Source organism: Triturus cristatus, chromosome 12, assembly GCF_964204655.1.
Source record: "Triturus cristatus chromosome 12, aTriCri1.1, whole genome shotgun sequence".
Classification (NCBI taxonomy): Eukaryota; Metazoa; Chordata; class Amphibia; order Caudata; family Salamandridae; genus Triturus; species Triturus cristatus.
This window is the reverse complement of record NC_140595.1, coordinates 730,565,295-730,582,192: the sequence shown is the minus strand read 5'-3', so window position 1 is coordinate 730,582,192 and position 16,898 is coordinate 730,565,295. Positions and strand designations below refer to the sequence as shown.

The 16,898-nt window shown below is 45.7% G+C and overlaps 1 protein-coding gene across 1 annotated transcript in view; it reads left to right on the top strand.

The window, feature by feature from the left end:
* Positions 1–613: 613 nt before the first annotated feature.
* LOC146782613 (beta-galactoside alpha-2,6-sialyltransferase 1-like) overlaps positions 614–16,898 on the top strand; it is a 471,648-nt gene continuing 455,363 nt past the window's right edge. Inside the window, exon 1 of the mRNA XM_085636954.1 lies at positions 614–827. The gene's annotated coding sequence lies outside the window, so the exon portion shown is untranslated. The remainder of the gene's footprint in view (positions 828–16,898) is intronic.

Here is a 16,898-nt window from a genome sequence, read left to right as displayed (position 1 = left end):
TGCGTGGCCTCTCCGGCCCTGCCCCAGGGCTGCGTGGCCTGTCCGGCACTGCTCCAGGGCTGCGTGGCCTGTCCGGCTCTGCCCCAGGGCTGCGCGGCCTGTTCGACCCTGCTCCAGAGCTGCGTGGCCTGTCCGGCACTGCTCCAGGGCTGCGCGGCCTGTCCGGCTCTGCCCCAGGGCTGCGCGGCCTGTCTGGCCTTGCCCCAGGGCTGCGTGGCCTGTCCGGCCCTGCTCCAGGGTTGTTGTGGCCTGTCCGGCCCTGCCGGGGCTGCGTGGCCTGTCTGGCCTTCCTCCAGAGATGCGCGGCCTGTCCGGCCCTGCTCCAGGGCTCCGCGGCCTGTCCGGCCCTGCTCCAGGGCTCCGTGGCCTGTCAGGCCTTGCCGGGGCTGCGTGGCCCGAGGGTTCCTTGGTCCTCTGCCCTCCCAGTAGTCTTGACTGGAGCTGCCACAATGTGCTGCAGGGAGATAACGTCCCTGGGAACTCTGCCAGGCACTCGAGCCATAGATATATGTCATGGGTTTCTCTCCAGTGCCACGTGTGCAGTTTTAACCAATGCAAATGGAAGGTCGTGACCCGCAATGAAGTCTTTGACACCATTACATATGAGACCTCTGTCTGAGGGCAGAGCTGTCCAGCTCTTGCAGAGGGGCTCAGACCTGCTGGCTTGGTACAACTGGGGGTTGGCATCGAGCCCTTTACCAGGCCTGACTTCAGATCCTGGCGAAGCCCTACAGAGGACAGAAGAGCGGGCGTCGTGCCCGGTCTGTGGCCCCCACTGGGCCCCAGTTCCAGTGCCCGTTGTAGCTGTGAGTTGCAGCGTCGAGGAGGTATTTCTTTCCTGCTCCCTGCTGCTGTCTGTCTTCTCTGTCATCTCCTGGGACATTTATTACAGATGTGTATTTTATGTCTATTTACCTTCGTCTTGGACATATTATGTTTTTATATAGTAAATGTGCATATTAGAATAAGCACACATTGTATTTAACTTGCTCATTAGATTAATCTAACTGTTGCTGCAAAGCCCACAATTTGGCACATAGATCTGAGAACCGTTTTTAGGTCTCGCCGAGAGAGCGCATGCTTTGTCCATCTGCACACACAGGCACATACACATCACATCAGCTTCGAGCCCGCACATGTCACACACATTCCAGTGAGGCGTGTGCATCCCAATTGGGGGTGTACATCCAGAACTAGGCCCCTCAAGAGCCATGCTGTCACCTGTCTGTTTTTTTGTGTGTTATTGTTGCAGTTTTATATAGCGTGAACTCTACCCTGAAGTATTGGAGCGCTTTACATGAGCAGCAGTTACATTACAGAAAGTCACATTATATTTACGTCAACACACAACCCCAGGGATATCCAGGGGAGGGAACTAGAGGCTACAGGGTCTCAAGGGTGTGCTGGCTATACTTACTATATGTACACAAATTAAGGTACCCGAGAATTATATTCAGTTACGTTACAGTGTCTCTCTTAGCACTACTTAATAGGAGTGCTGGACATACAAAAAAATGTCCTCTCACACCACCAAGTTTCATGCTTCCTCATAGGACAGTCCTCGCTCTTCAAAAACCCAGTTGCATGGAGAGTAGGCCAACACTTGAAGACAGTGAGGCACTTTTAAATTAGAATGGGCCCATGTACACAGTGAATTCTTAGTACAACACTGCCTCACCAGAAGCACGTTTGTTCGTCCTGAAGAATGCCGCAGACTCAGTAGAGCCACAAGGCAGAAACATGTCGACAACGGTAATAGTGGTGATGGGGTAATAGTTCCACTTATCCCCACATTTTCATCTTTTAATACCAAATGGTCTATCAAATGAATAAATAAAATGTAGGATATCACATTGGTTTTTAATTAGTTTACACTGGTCCGTTTTAACTTAGAAGTGCCTCCCTGTCTTCAGGTGTAGGCCCACTCTCCATCAAACCGTGTTTCTGGAGAGTGAGGTTTGTCCTATGATGAAGCATGACACGTGGTAGTGTGGTAGGACAACCTGTTACATTTTTGTGTATGTCCAGCACCCACATTCAGTACTGCTAAGAGGGACACTGTAGCGTAACTGAATATAATTCTCGGGTAGCTTACTTTGTGTACACACATTTATTTTTTACCCCTAATCACAGATTGTTGAGCCAATACCAAGACTCAAACCTGGCTCTCCAGTTCCTAAGTGGGCATCTCTGGCGGCATGCCACATCTTCCTTCCATGTTGCTGAACTCTCTGTAGGAGTAATTCTACCAATGGTTCTATTTATCATGACGTAATCGAGAAGTCATTTTCAAGGCATCCTTAAATCATCAGGCCTAGTTTCTAAAGGTTGCCGATCACTTCAAAAGCTTGAAGATGTCTAATGGCATGAAAATGACTTCTAAAGTAGCTGGCTAATCATCCAATGACTATAGGATGGCTTCTAAAGTAATCCTGTTTGACCTGGGACACCCCAGCGACCGTTCTTAGTGGTTTCCTCTCTGTTCTTGAGTGCATTGTACCATTTGACTTAGCTCGATACAGCTACTCACACATTCCCTGGGGGCCGAACCCCATCAATGGCTGGGTGAACCTCTTTCAGCATGACCCACACTGTAATATGGCTCATATTTGCATTTTTCCATTGCCACAAGGGACGGTCTATGTGCCAACAGCAGCCTTGGCAAAATGCTGAAAGGAGTTCCCACCCTTCCCCCCTTTTTCGATCTCTCTCGCTTTCCACCCATCTCATTCTTGGTTTCTTTCCCCTCTCACATGAAGCACCAGCCCCAGCCCCCCATCTTTAAAAACCGGTGCTCTGGGGAAGGGTGTAACCCGGGCTCCTGCAGCCCCTATGGCGCAGAGGATCTCCAGGGGGTCACCCATCCAGTCTTAAGCCTAAGGATATCTATGAGATATGAGAGTAGAGAGGCCCTCATCACATATCACATTCTGCAGGGGGTGGCATCATGGCCTGTTTATGAGCCTGTGGAAGCCAATCATAGTGAAGGAGACCCAAAAGGTAAAATAATGAGAGAACAAGAGGGAAAGAGAGTGACTAGGCGTAGCTTCCATTGGTGCAGCAGGCGCAGTGACACCTGAATGGGGCACACTGAACTCTGATTGGTGCTGTATTTTATCATTCAAATAGTAGCTGGGGCCCTTTCCCTTCCTTGAACTAGGGCACATTTACACTGGCTACACAACTACGGGTCGGATTCCTTTCTGCCAACCTCATTACAATAGAGGCGGTCAGAAAGGAATCTGACCGGTCATTCTGACTGGCTTCCGATGGTCTTGGAGAGTCCGTCCACCAGTCGGAAGGTTGTCAGTAATCCCAAATGCGGCTCTTTCCGCCTGAGGGATTATGATGTCAGATTTCGACAGCCTTTCTGTGCCGGCCTTTCCGACACAGTGAGGCTGTCGGAATTTGACTTTGGGGACCCCCAGCAGGGCCCCAATGGGTGCACGGCCTTTGGTTGTAGGTCGAGGGGGCACCTATGATGACCCCTTGTTGATCCCTGCACCTGATGGCAAGCACATTGAGGTGCCTGCCACGGGGTGCTGGGATGAACTGCACCTCCTATTTTACAATGGGAGCATGTATTCTAATGGAGCGTTGGGCTGCGGTTAGATGCTTTTAATAACTGAAAAGAGGGACTGCCTGTACCTGAAATAGAAAGCTTTATGGGGAAAAGCATACCTGTATCCGAGTGTAGCTCGTTTCTTGAACCCACCCCACCGAGTGATAGATATATATATTATCTACTGGCGGTCGCCAGTAGATAGTTATAGTTAGGACCGTGTTTCCATAGGAAATCCGCAACATTCTATTTGGAATAACTTTGTCGCCGGTTGACGAATCCTCGCGAAATTTTCAAAATAGGTGGGGCACTCCGCTCCGCTCCTACCCTGAAAGTCTCGGGGGGATTCGTCATGCGGGGGCTGAGAAAAAAGGGGGGTCCCAAAACGCGTTTTCCCCATGCAATTTTCCATAGGGACCTTTAGTCCAAGGTACAGCCCGAACGGCTGAACAGAATTACTTGAAATTTGGCAGAGAGGTAGTCCTCAGGTCAGGGAAGTGCCTTTTGCAGGTTTGGTGTCAATCTGTTCAGTAGTTCCTGAGAAAATCAAAAGTAAAATCATATATATATGTGGGCGGAGCCTAACCACACATCTCATCCTGAGATCTGATTGGCTGTCAGCACTTCATCCAAGAATTGTTGGCAGCCATCTTGGGACCAATATACATGATAGCACCTCATTAAAAAGCATTGCAGTGAATAGAAAGGTTTTAAGACTTTAGTTACATTATAAATCATTTGTTGATGGTACCATACTCATTTTAGGAATTGTGGTATGTTCTAAGGTGATTTCACTATGTGAAAAAGCCTTCTGCTGGGATATCATGATTGAGAGAAAAATATTTTCTCATGCTTTTCCCACAGAGGTTTGGAAGGTGATCTATAAGCTAAACTGAGAGCTTATTTTCTGTAAATTCACATTATCTTTCTCAGTCATGTGAGAATGAAGTCTGACATTCTCAGTAAAACATGTACATCCAACAAGGGCAGAGACTGTCAGTTGATTCCTTTGTGTTCTACTGCAGCTTCCCAGAGTGTTCCAAAGAACAACTAGAGCGCTAACAGTCCTACTTATGATAAACGTATGGCACACCTAAAACCATCTTGCTTGGATTAAAGTGGTAACTCTTAAAACATTTAATTTAAAAAGGAACAAAATGAGGGGGTTCATTTTTCCATAAAAAGTATGATTAGTGCTGCAGAAAGAAAAATTAGGGCACATTTTGAGTGACTTCTCAAATCCTCTTCTATTTTATTAAACAATTCTGACATGCAGACTGAAACATGCACTTTCAATACCAGCAGCAGTTTTCCCTGGTGAGCAGTAGCTTTACTACAGTGATCTAATGAGCAAAAAGATTGCTAACATTCAGAATTTATGGCAAATGTGTGACATATCTGAATACCTTCATGATGGAATCAAAGTAAAAAACTGAAAGCATTTCATACTGAGGAGACTGCAGTACATGAGGAAATTAGGAACCTTCATAACAAATTAGTCTCCCAAGATGGCCACCAGAGACAAAAGAGCCCAAATGTAGCCCAAATATCACCCAGATGTAGCCCAAGTATAGCCCAATGACAGAATGTCCCAGAGTGTTCTTAAAAACAACTAGAGCGCTTACTGTCTTCATTATGACAAAAGTATGGCACACCTGAAGCCATCTTGATTGGAATAAACTGGTAACACTTAAAACATTTAATTTAAAAAGGAACACAATGAGGGGGTTCATTTTGCCATAGAAATTATGATTAATGCTGAAGAAAGAAAATGAGTGCACATTTTGAGTGACTTCTCAAATCCTCTTCTATTTCATTAAAAAATTCTGACATGCAGACTGAAACATGCACTTTTAATACCAGGAGAAGACTTCCATGGTGAACAGTAGTTTTACTACAGTGATCTAATGAGCAACTAGAGTGCTAACATTCAGAATTTATGGCAAATGTGTGACATATCTGAATACCTTCATGATGGAATCAAAGTAAAAAACTGAAAGCATTTCCTACTGAGGAGACTGCAGTACATGAGGAAATTAGGAAACTTCATAACAAATAAATCTCCCAAGATGGCCACCGGAGACAAAAGAGCCCAAATGTAGCCCACATTCACCCAGATGTAGCCCAAATATAGCCCAATGACAGAAGTGTGCAAAACACTTATTATTTTGTGTTTTTGCAGTGTTATATAGTGCAGAATTGTCAGGTATTGGAGTGCTTTACATGAGCATTGATTACATCACACAAGAACAAATTCATTTTGGTTGTAGACATGGGGAGACTAAGTGATTTGACCAGAATCACAGAATGTCGAGCTGAAGCAGAAACTGCAACCTGGTTCCCCAGTTGCAAAGTCTGCAGTTCTGGAAGTAACAACACAACCTCTCCCCTAAGTGCAACATTTAATCAAGTGGTCAACTGGATAAAAAAACATAAAGATAACAAATAATTTAAAAGTGCTTTGTCGCTATTTGAAAACTCAGAAAATATGTCCTTATTTTAGTCTTTTAGAGCACTAACCATAATTTTGATGCCAATAAGACCCTCTCATATATGTAATTTCTAAAGGAAATGCTCTAGGTATTACAGTTTTGATTACATCAAGATGACGTCAGGCGTTCCACACTTTTGTAATAAATATAGAATGTTAGCAATCTAGTTGTTCATTAGGATACTGTTGAGAGGCAGAGGCCAGGGGCACGGACTCTGAAAATTGAAGGCAGGTAGGAGGGTGCAAAGGCAACAATTTAACCACACTGAGCAGGCAGGAAGGGCCGTGGCAGCACAACAGACTATGGAGGGCACTGGAAAGGGGGGCAGGGGCAACAAACCAACAATATAGGACTTGCAAGAGAGGCTGTGGCAATGTAATAGACCATTGTGGGCAGAAGGAAGAGGCAATGGTAGTACAACCATACATGCCAACAGACCCGATTCAGCCAGGAAACGTCCAATGTTTTTAAGCTCAAATGGGCTTTATTTGATCTGTCTCCTGTCTACAATCTCCTCTTTTTCAATGTAACTCAAAGGGGAAAATCAATACCCCAGTTTTTTTCAAAATCTCCCTCTTACCAAGTTCAAAATGTTCGCAAGTATGGTACATTGGATCATGGAAGGAAATGGGGTAGGGACATGGACTTGGATAACAGAGGACAGGAGGGACATGGAGAGGTGCACCAAACTGACCCTGCAGGGCAGGCATCAGGGTTTGCAGCAGCACAATACACCACACAGGGCATGCGGGACGGGAGTGCAGCACAACAATCCATAGAAAGCAAGAGGGAGGGGACAGGACCATGCACATGGACAACAGAGAACAGAGGGGCAAGAGGCAATGGTAGCTAGCTGACCATAATGGACAGACAGGAGAGAAAGCTGCAGCATAACAGACCATTAAGGGCAGGAGGGACGGATAAGGGGCATTACAATGGAACAGACAAGCCAGGAGGGAGGGAGTAGGGGTCTGCACATGTAAACAGAGGGCTGGGGGCAAGGGGGCAGGGCAGGAGCAGCAAGATAGCCAGGGAGGTCAGGCTGGATGGGCACTAGAAGCAAGACACACCATGAAGAGCAACAGTGAGACTGTGATGGCATACACACAAACCATGGAGGGAAGGTGGGAGGGGGTCAGGGGCAGCTAACTGACCACACAGGGAAGGTGGGAGGGGCCATGGCAGCACAGAAGACCATGCATGGCAAGTGGGAGGGTTAGTGGCAGCACAATGGCTATGATGGGCAAGAAGGAGGGTGCAGGGGCATGCACAAAGAACGATGGAGGATAGAAGGGAGGGTCAGGACCTGTGCACAGACAAGAAAGCTCAGGGGAAGGGGCCTCACAACAGACCGCATGGGGCAGGCAGGAGGAGCAGTTGCAGCTCAACAGACCAGGGAGGGCAGAAGGGTGTGGCAGTACAATGGACCATGTAGGACAGGAGGAAGAGGATAGGGGCATGGCATGTGGACAGGCAGGGTGGAGGTGGCAGGGACAGGTTACAGTCATCTGACAATGCTAGGCAGGTGGGAGGGGAGTGGCAGCTCAACAGAACACTCAGAGTAGATAGGAGTGGCAGGTCCATGGAACATGGTGGGCAAAAAGGATGGAGCATGGGCATGCACAAAGACATCGGAGGGCAGGGGGAAGGAGAATAGGGGCAGCAAGCTAAGCACAGAGGCTAAGCAGGAGGTCAATGATGGGGCATAGAATTGGGCAATGGAGGGCAGGAGGAGTGGACTGGTACATCATACTAAATTGAGGGCAGTGGCAGCACATCAGACCATGCATGGCAGGAGGGAGGAGGCTAGTCCATGGATTCACACAACAGAGGATAGGGAGGAGGGGGATGGGGCAGCAAGCTAACTGTTCAGAGAAGGCGGGTATTAGGAACTTTATTGTTTTTAAAACGTGTGTCTGTGCGAACTACTTAAAATATGAACAAGTATGCAGCATAATCTCACTTTTATTCAGGAAGAAGAGGACGTTTGTGACTGTGACTCCGGGCTCACTTGGCAGAAACACCCCCTGACCCTCCACCCCCTATCGCAAAATGTAATGCCCGTGAAAAGGGTAGGTGAACACAGTGTTATATAGAACATAGTCCTGAGAGCACGATTGAAAATGAAAACTAGATATAGTGTATGGTATAAACTATGCACCAAAAAGTGTGATATAAGATGAAATGGGCGTGAAATATAATATGCAATACATTGTGCGCAATGACAGATTCCTTGGAGAGCGCGAGATAGCACAGGCACTAGCGCGTGCTATGCGATGTGCGCCTTGGAGTGTAATATGCACAGGGCAGTGTTGTGTAACCTAACTAGTCTCTAAAGTTGTAATATAAAATATGTGCTGGGGAGTGTAACGTTGCATATGCACTGTGACAAAGATATGGATCCCAGATTGTAATATGTATGGCATAGCGCTGTGCGTTATAACATAGGCATCGAGGAAGGCACGTTAGATGGGGCAATATAACCCGTGCAAAGGCAAGTGTGGCATGACATATTCACGGGGTGGTGTTACAGTGCACATGGGCTAGAGAGTGTCATAGCATACGCACTAGCTGGTGGAATACAACACAGAGGTGTGTGGCACTCGGCAGGCAATGGTGGGTGTAACACAGCATTGGGCTCTGCCAGGAGCGCGCTGTGACTCTCAAGTGATGTTCGTCCCCGTTCCAGAGAGTAAAATAAAAAGTATTACACATCCGGCAGTGGATGTGTGTTTTATTAACCGTGAAGGGGGTTTCTTGCATAGTTTTGGTCGAATTTTTGTCGAATCCCCTTTGAATGGCTTGGTGTGCATGTGTATTAAATGTGCCCGTCAATAGCTACCCATGTTTGTATAAATAAACGACAAGAGTGTCTACCGGGATTAGGCACGGTAGGGCATCAGACATGTCAGAGCTTCACTAGTGGTGTAAATACATTCCACGTGGATTCATTGTATGCATAGTCGCCTTTTAATGAATATCACGCAAATCGTCATGGTGATAGGTACGTACGGTTTGTCCAGCATGTCCTAGGTGTGTCTATAAATATATATTTTTTAAAAATAATAAAAAACAGTGGCCGGCCCTGGGGATTGGGGTCAAAAAAATATAATTAGGAGACAGGCCCTGGGGGATGGGGTCATCAGGGCCAATAAATTAGAATAAGAAGGGGAACCACACAGCCCCCCTTCTTAAAAAATTAAAATAAATAAAAGACTGGCATCGTGCCGGAGGCCATGCCCCCTCCTTGAAGCACTCTGCAAACGCGCCCCCTGGCGAGTTGTAAGTTGGGGAATTAATTCCTCTTCAATACTGAGGATCCCTGAGGGCCAACTAGCCCAACAGGCATCTCCAGTATGCACCAGGGAGCTGCGCTGCAGACAGGTGTTCTGAGGCCAAGCCCCTTTTTACACCTCTCCGCAACGCAGCTCTGTGGCGCTTACTGGAGGTACCTAGTGGTCTAGTTTGACCCTAGGGACCCTTAGGATTCAAGGGGACTTAATCTCTCAACTTAGAACAGCCACAGGGTGCGTTTACACAGTGGTGAAGGGAGGGGACGGGGCCTGAGGTGACGTGTGCAAACACGCACTATGGCACGTTTTAAATTGGGGATATAATTTTCCTTCAATACTGAGGGCCCCTGGGGGCTAACTAGCCCACCAAGTGCTTCCAGTAAGCGCCACTGAGCTGCATTGCAGAGAGGTGGTCCAGGCCGTGCCACTTTTTACACCTCTGCAACGCAGCTCTGTCGCCGGAATTTCTATGGTTTTGTACGAGTGAAATGTCCAACTAACTATGGGGCATATTCACAACAAGTTGCGATAAACATCGCAAAGCGCGCTTAGCGCTATTTCACACATCGCCGTCTATCACTGGGTTTCAACGCCGAGATAGCGCATAATTATCAAGGCTTATCTTCAAGGCGATATGAAACCCAGCAATAGCGGCGAAAAGCACCAGTATCGCCTGAAAACAAGAGATAAAATACAGGAGATAAGGAGATCCTTGCTGATATGCCCCAGTGACCTTAACCATACAATCCACCTCCCACTAAGTAGATGGTGTAGTCGACTTTTAAGCAGGTGTTAAGATCCTGCGATAAGTGGGCTTAGCGCGATTAATCTGGTCGCTAAGCGGGTTTGCTGTAGGCTTGTTAATCAAGCGAAGCCTTGTTAGCTACTATTTCCATGTAGTTTAGCTCCGGAATGCCTACTTTGCATGTCATTAGCGATGACATGCAGGGCGATAAGAAACCAGGAGCAAAGTCATGGAAACTAGCCCTAACAAGGCTTAGCGCGAGCTTGCTGATAGTGCGCTGTGAATAACGCCGCTTTTCTGGCTATGAAAGCCAGGAAAGCGGCGATATGGCCCTTGATGATATGCCCCTATAAAGTTCCTGAAACCTGTGGTTTTTTCAGTTAATTTCTATATTTTTTTAAATGCTAATTTCTAACTATAATGTGCCTGAAACCTATGGTTTTTTCAGTGAATTGCTATGATTTTTTAAAATGCTAATTTCTAACTACAACGTGCCTGAAACCTGTGGTTTTTCCAGTGAATTTCAAAGGTTTTTTAAATGAAAATGTGTAAGTCTAATGTACCTCAATCCTATGTTTTTATTTATATTTATATATATATTATCTACTGGCGGTCGCCAGTAGATAGTTATAGTTAGGACCGTGTTTCCATAGGAAATCCGCAACATTCTATTTGGAATAACGTTGGCGCCGGTTGACGAATCCTCGCGAATGTTTCAAAACTAATGGGGCGCTACGCTCCGCTCCTACCCTGAAAGTCTCGGGGGGATTCGTCAAGCGGGGGCTGAGAAAAAAGGGGGTCCCAAAACGCGTTTTCCCCATGCATTTTCCCATAGGACCTTTAGTCCGAGCTACAGCCCGAACGGCTGAACAGAATTACTTGAAATTGGGCAGAGAGGTTGTCCTCAGGTCAGGGATGTGCCTTTTGCAGGTCTGGTGTAAATCTGTTCAGTAGGTCCTGAGAAAATAGCATTTAAATCAATATATATATCTGTAAGCGCGCTCCGTGCGCTTACGGTAAGCTTACCGTACGCGTACGGTGCCGTGCGCGAGCTCAATTCTGATTGGTGGTTACATGACTGTAAACATTCGAATCGGTCGAAATCAGAAAGTATCGGCCGCCATTTTCTGTCTCTCGCACTGAAAAACAAAGGTTGATAACATGAAAAGGGGGCAACGAAGAGAGTTGCAGACCCCCTAGCGTTCGTCAGGGGGTTCACGAAGGACCAAAAAGTATGAAAAATAAATTTAAAAATTAAAAAAGATAAATCGCGGAGTGCGCGTACGGTAAGCTTACCGTACGCGGACGGTAAAAATAAAAAAAATAAAATAAAACATAATTAACAATCACATTTAATATATAAATCTAAGGACCCCCAAGGGAGAAAAAAACAATTGATATTTTCTAAAAAATGGCGAGGCGTGCACGGTACGAAATGCGCAACCTGGGCGCTCGGTGCGCGAAGCGCACCGAGTGCCCACAGCGTGCGCACGGTGCGTGAAGCGCACCGTGTGCGCAAAATTAAAAATAAATACATAACTTAGCATTTAAAAAACCGTACAAATTCACTGAAAAAACCATAGGTTTCACACACGTTATAGTTAGGAATTAGCATTTAAAAAACCTTGCAAATTCACTTAAAAAACCATAGGTTTCACACAAGTTATAGTTAGCTGTACATTTCACTCGTAAAAAACCAATGAAATTCCACGTTATAGTTAGATCAGGTAACTATAACTTGCGCGACCGCCACTCTATCAAAAGGATGATGTCATCAGTGATCTCATGAGTGATGCCACTGACCATGTCATGAGTGATGTAATATGTGACGTCATGAGCAGTGGATTGCGGGCGCGCGAGTTATAGTTACCTGATCTAACTCACTGAAGAACAGGGGCCAGCTTCGATCGGTAAACAGCTGTTACAACAACTTTTTTACTTCGCAATACCATTAGAGTCCTTACTATGCATTTTTTTAGAACGCATGGTCATTTACCACACATGCCTGTACAACAAATTTTGTTGTAAAGGTATGTATGGTAAATGAACATGAGTTCTCAAAAAAGTAGACGATCCACGTCGTTGTAAGGAAACAGAGGCTGTTCCGTTTCCTCAAAACGACGTGCACCGCCCCTCACAGACGACATGAAGCAGGAACCACGAGGAGAGGGAACCATGAGGAGTAAAAGGTAAGGGGGATTGGGCATGGGGTGGTGGTTACTTTTCTAGGGTTTAGGGGAGTGCAGTGGTGTTTGGGTAGTGTAGGGGGTCGTGCTGAGGGTAGTGTTTTAGGGTTTAGGGTAGTGCAGTGGTGTTTGTGTAGTGTAGGGGGTCATGCTGGGGGTAGTGTTTTAGGGTTTAGGGTAGTGCAGTGGTGTTTGTGTAGTGTAGGGGGTCGTGCTGGTGGTAGTGTTTTAGGGTTTAGGGTAGTGCAGTGATGTTTCTGTAGTGTAGTGGGTCGTGCTTGGGATAGATTTAGGGTTTATGGTAGTGCAGTGGTGTTTGTGTAGTGTAGGGGTTCATGCTGGGGGTAGTGTTTTAGGGTTTAGGGCAGTGCAGTTGTGTTTGTGTAGTGTAGGGGGTCGTGCTGGGGGTAGTGTTTTAGGGTTTAAGCTAGTGCAGTGGTGTTTGGGTAGTGTAGGGGGTCCTGCTGGGGGTAGTGTTTTAGGGTTTAGGGTAGTGCAGTGGTGTTTGGGTAGTGTAGGGGGTCGTGCTGGGGGTAGTGTTTTAGGGTTTAAGGTAGTGCAGTGGTGTTTGGGTAGTATAGGGGATCATGCTGGGGTAGTGTTTTAGGGTTCAGGGTAGTGCAGTGGTGTTGGTGTAGTGTAGGGGCGTTGTGCTGAGGGTAGATTTAGGGTTTAGGGTAGTGCAGTGGTATTTGGGTAGTGTAGGGGGTAATGCTGGGGTAGATTTAGGGTTTAGGGTAGTACAGTGGTGTTTGGGTAGTGTAGGGGTACTGCTGGGGGTAGTGTTTTAGGTTTTAGGGTAGTGCAATGGTGTTTGGGTAGTGTAGGGGTATTGCTGGGGGTAGTGTTTTAGGTGTAGGGTAGTTTAGTGGTGTTTGGGTAGTGTAGGGGTACTGCTGTGGGTAGTGTTTTAGGGTGTAGGGTAGTGCAGTGGTGTTTGGGAAGTGTAGGGGGTCGTGCTGGGGGTAGTGTTTTAGGGTTTAGGGTAGTGCAGTGGTGTTTGTGTAGTGTAGGGAGTCGTGCTGGTGGTAGTGTTTTAGGGTTTAGGGTAGTGCAGTGATGTTTCTGTAGTGTAGGGGGTTGTGCTTTGGATAGATTTAGGGTTTATGGTAGTGCAGTGGTGTTTGTGTAGTGTAGGGGGTCATGCTGTGGGTAGTGTTTTAGGGTTTAGGTCAGTGCAGTGGTGTTTGTGTAGTGTAGGGGGTCATGCTGGGGGTAGTGTTTTAGGGTTTAGGGTAGTGGAGTGGCATTTGGGTAGTGTAGGGGCTTGTGCTGGGGGTAGTGTTTTATGGTTTAAGGTAGTGCAGTGGTGTTTGGGTAGTGTAGGGGGTCGTGCTGGGTGTAGTGTTTTAGGGTTTAGGGTAGTGCAGTGGTGTTTGGGTAGTGTAGGGGGTCGGGCTGGGGGTAGTGTTTTAGGGTTTAAGGTAGTGCAGTGATGTTTGGGTAGTATAGGGGGTCATGCTGGGGTAGTGTTTTAGAGTTCAGGGTAGTGCAGTGGTGTTGGTGTAGTGTACGGGGTCATGCTGGGCGCAGTGTTTTAGGGTTTAGGGTAGTGCAGTGGTGTTTGTGTAGTGTAGGGGGTCATGCTGGGGTAGATTTAGGGTTTAGGGTAGTGCGGTGGTATTTGGGTAGTGTAGGGGTACTGCTGGGGGTAGTGTTTTAGGGTAGTGCAATGGTGTTTGGGAAGTGTAGGGGTACTGCTGGGGGTAGTGTTTTAGGTGTAGGGTAGTTCAGTGGTGTTTGGGTAGTGTAGGGGGTCGTGCTGGGGGTAGTGTTTTAGGGTTTAGGGTAGTGCAGTGGTGTTTGTGTAGTGTAGGGGATAGTGTGTTAGGGTTTAGGGTAGTGCAGTGGTGTTTGTGTAGTGTAGGGGGTCGTGCTGGGGGTAGTGTTTTAGGGTTTAGGGTAGTGCAGCGGTGTTTGTGTAGTGTAGGGGGTCATGTTTTAGGGTTTAGGGTAGTGCAGTGGTCTTTGGGTAGTGTAGGTGGTCGTGTTGGGGTATTGTTTACGCTGTCAGGATTGTATCATATACATATATATTATCTACTGGCGGTCGCCAGTAGATAGTTATAGTTAGGACCGTGTTTCCATAGGAAATCCGCAACATTCTATTTGGAATAACTTTGGCGCCGGTTGACAAATCCTCGCGAAATTTTCAAAATAGGTGGGGCGCTCCGCTCTGCTCCTACCCTGAAAGTCTCGGGGGGATACATCAAGCGGGGGCTGAGAAAAAAGGGGGTCCCAAAACACGTTTTCCCCATGCAATTTTCCATAGGGACCTTTAGTCCAAGATACAGCCCGAACGGCTGAACAGAATTACTTGAAATTTGGCAGAGAGGTAGTCCTCAGGTCAGGGATGTGCCTTTTGCAGGTCTGGTGTTAATCTGTTCAGTAGTTCCTGAGAAAATCAAAAGTAAAATCATATATATATGTGGGCGGAGCCTAACCACACATCTCATCCTGAGATCTGATTGGCTGTCAGCACTTCATCCAAGAAGTGTTGGCAGCCATCTTGGGACCAATATACATGATACCACCTCATTAAAAAGCATTGCAGTTTATAGAAGGTTTTAAGACATTAGTTACATTATAAATCATTTGTTGATGGTACCATACTCATTTTAGGAATTGTGGTATGGTGATTTCACCATGTGAAAAAGCCTTCTGCTGGGATATCATGATTGAGAGAAAAATATTTTCTCATGCTTTTCCCACAGAGGTTTGGAAGGTGATCTATAAGCTAAACTGAGAGCTTATTTTCTGTAAATTCACATTATCTTTCTCAGTCATGTGAGAATGAAGTCTGACATTCTCAGTAAAATATGTACATCCAACAAGGGTAGAGACTGTCAGTTGATTCCTTTGTGTTCTACTGCAGCTTCCCAGAGTGTTCCAAAGAACAACTAGAGCGCTAACAGTCCTACTTATGATAAACGTATGGCACACCTGAAGCCATCTTGCTTGGATAAAAGTGGTAACTCTTAAAACATTTAATTTAAAAAGGAACAAAATGAGGGGGTTCATTTTTCCATAAAAAGTATGATTAGTGCCGCAGAAAGAAAAATTAGGGCACATTTTGAGTGACTTCTCAAATCCTCTTCTATTTCATTAAAAAATTCTGACATGCAGACTGAAACATGCACTTTCAATACCAGCAGCAGTTTTCCCTGGTGAGCAGTAGCTTTACTACAGTGATCTAATGAGCAAAAAGAGTGCTAACATTCTGAATTTATGGCAAATGTGTGACACATCTGAATGCCTTTGGAATCAAAGTAAAAAACTGAAAGTATTTCCTACTGAGGAGACTGCAGTAAATGAGGGCATTAGGAAACTTCATAACAAATAAGTCTGCCAAGATGGCCACCAGAGACAAAAGAGCCCAAATGTAGCCCAAATATCACCCAGATGTAGCCCAAGTATAGCCCAATGACAGAATGTCCCAGAGTGTTCTTAAAAACAACTAGAGCGCTTACTGTCTTCATTATGACAAAAGTATGGCACACCTGAAGCCATCTTGATTGGAATAAACTGGTAACACTTAAAACATTTAATTTAAAAAGGAACACCATGAGGGGGTTCATTTTGCCATAGAAATTATGATTAATGCTGAAGAAAGAAAATGAGGGCACATTTTGAGTGACTTCTCAAATCCTCTTCTATTTCATTAAAAAATTCTGACATGCAGATTGAAACATGCACTTTTAATACCAGGAGCAGACTTCCATGGTGAACAGTAGTTTTACTACAGTGATCTAATGAGCAACTAGAGTGCTAACATTCAGAATTTATGGCAAATGTGTGACATATCTGAATACCTTCATGATGGAATCAAAGTAAAGAAAAATGAAAGCATTTCCTACTGAGGAGACTGCAGTACATGAGGAAATTAGGAAACTTCATAACAAATAAATCTCCCAAGATGGCCACCGGAGACAAAAGAGCCCAAATATAGCCCAAAATCACCCAGATGTAGCCCAAATATAGCCCAATGACAGAAGTGTGCAAAACACTTATTATCTTGTGTTTTTGCAGCAGTGTTATATAGTGCAGACTTGTCAGGTATTGGAGTGCTTTACATGAGCATTGGTTACATCACACAAGAACAAATTCATTTTGGTTGTAGACATGGGGAGACTAAGTGATTTGACCAGAATCACAGAATGTCGAGCTGAAGCAGAAACTCCAACCTGGTTCCCCAGTTGCAAAGTCTGCAGTTCTGGAAGTAACACCACATCCTCTCCCCTAAGTGCAACATTTAATCAAGTGGTCAACTGGATAAAAAAACATAAAGGTAACAAATAATTTAAAAGTGCTTTCTCGCTATTTGAAAACTCAGAAAATATGTCCTTATTTTAGTCTTTTAGAGCACTAACCATAATTTTGATGCCAATAAGACTCTCTCATATATGCAATTTCTAAAGGAAATGCTCTAGGTAATACAGTTTTGATTACATCAAGATGACGTCAGGCGTTCCACACTTTTGTAATAAATATAGAATGTTAGCAATCTAGTTGTTCATTAGGATACTGTTGAGAGGCAGAGGCCAGGGGCACGGACTCTGAAAATTGAAGGCAGGTAGGAGGGTGCAAAGGCAACAATTTAACCACACTGAGCAGGCAGGA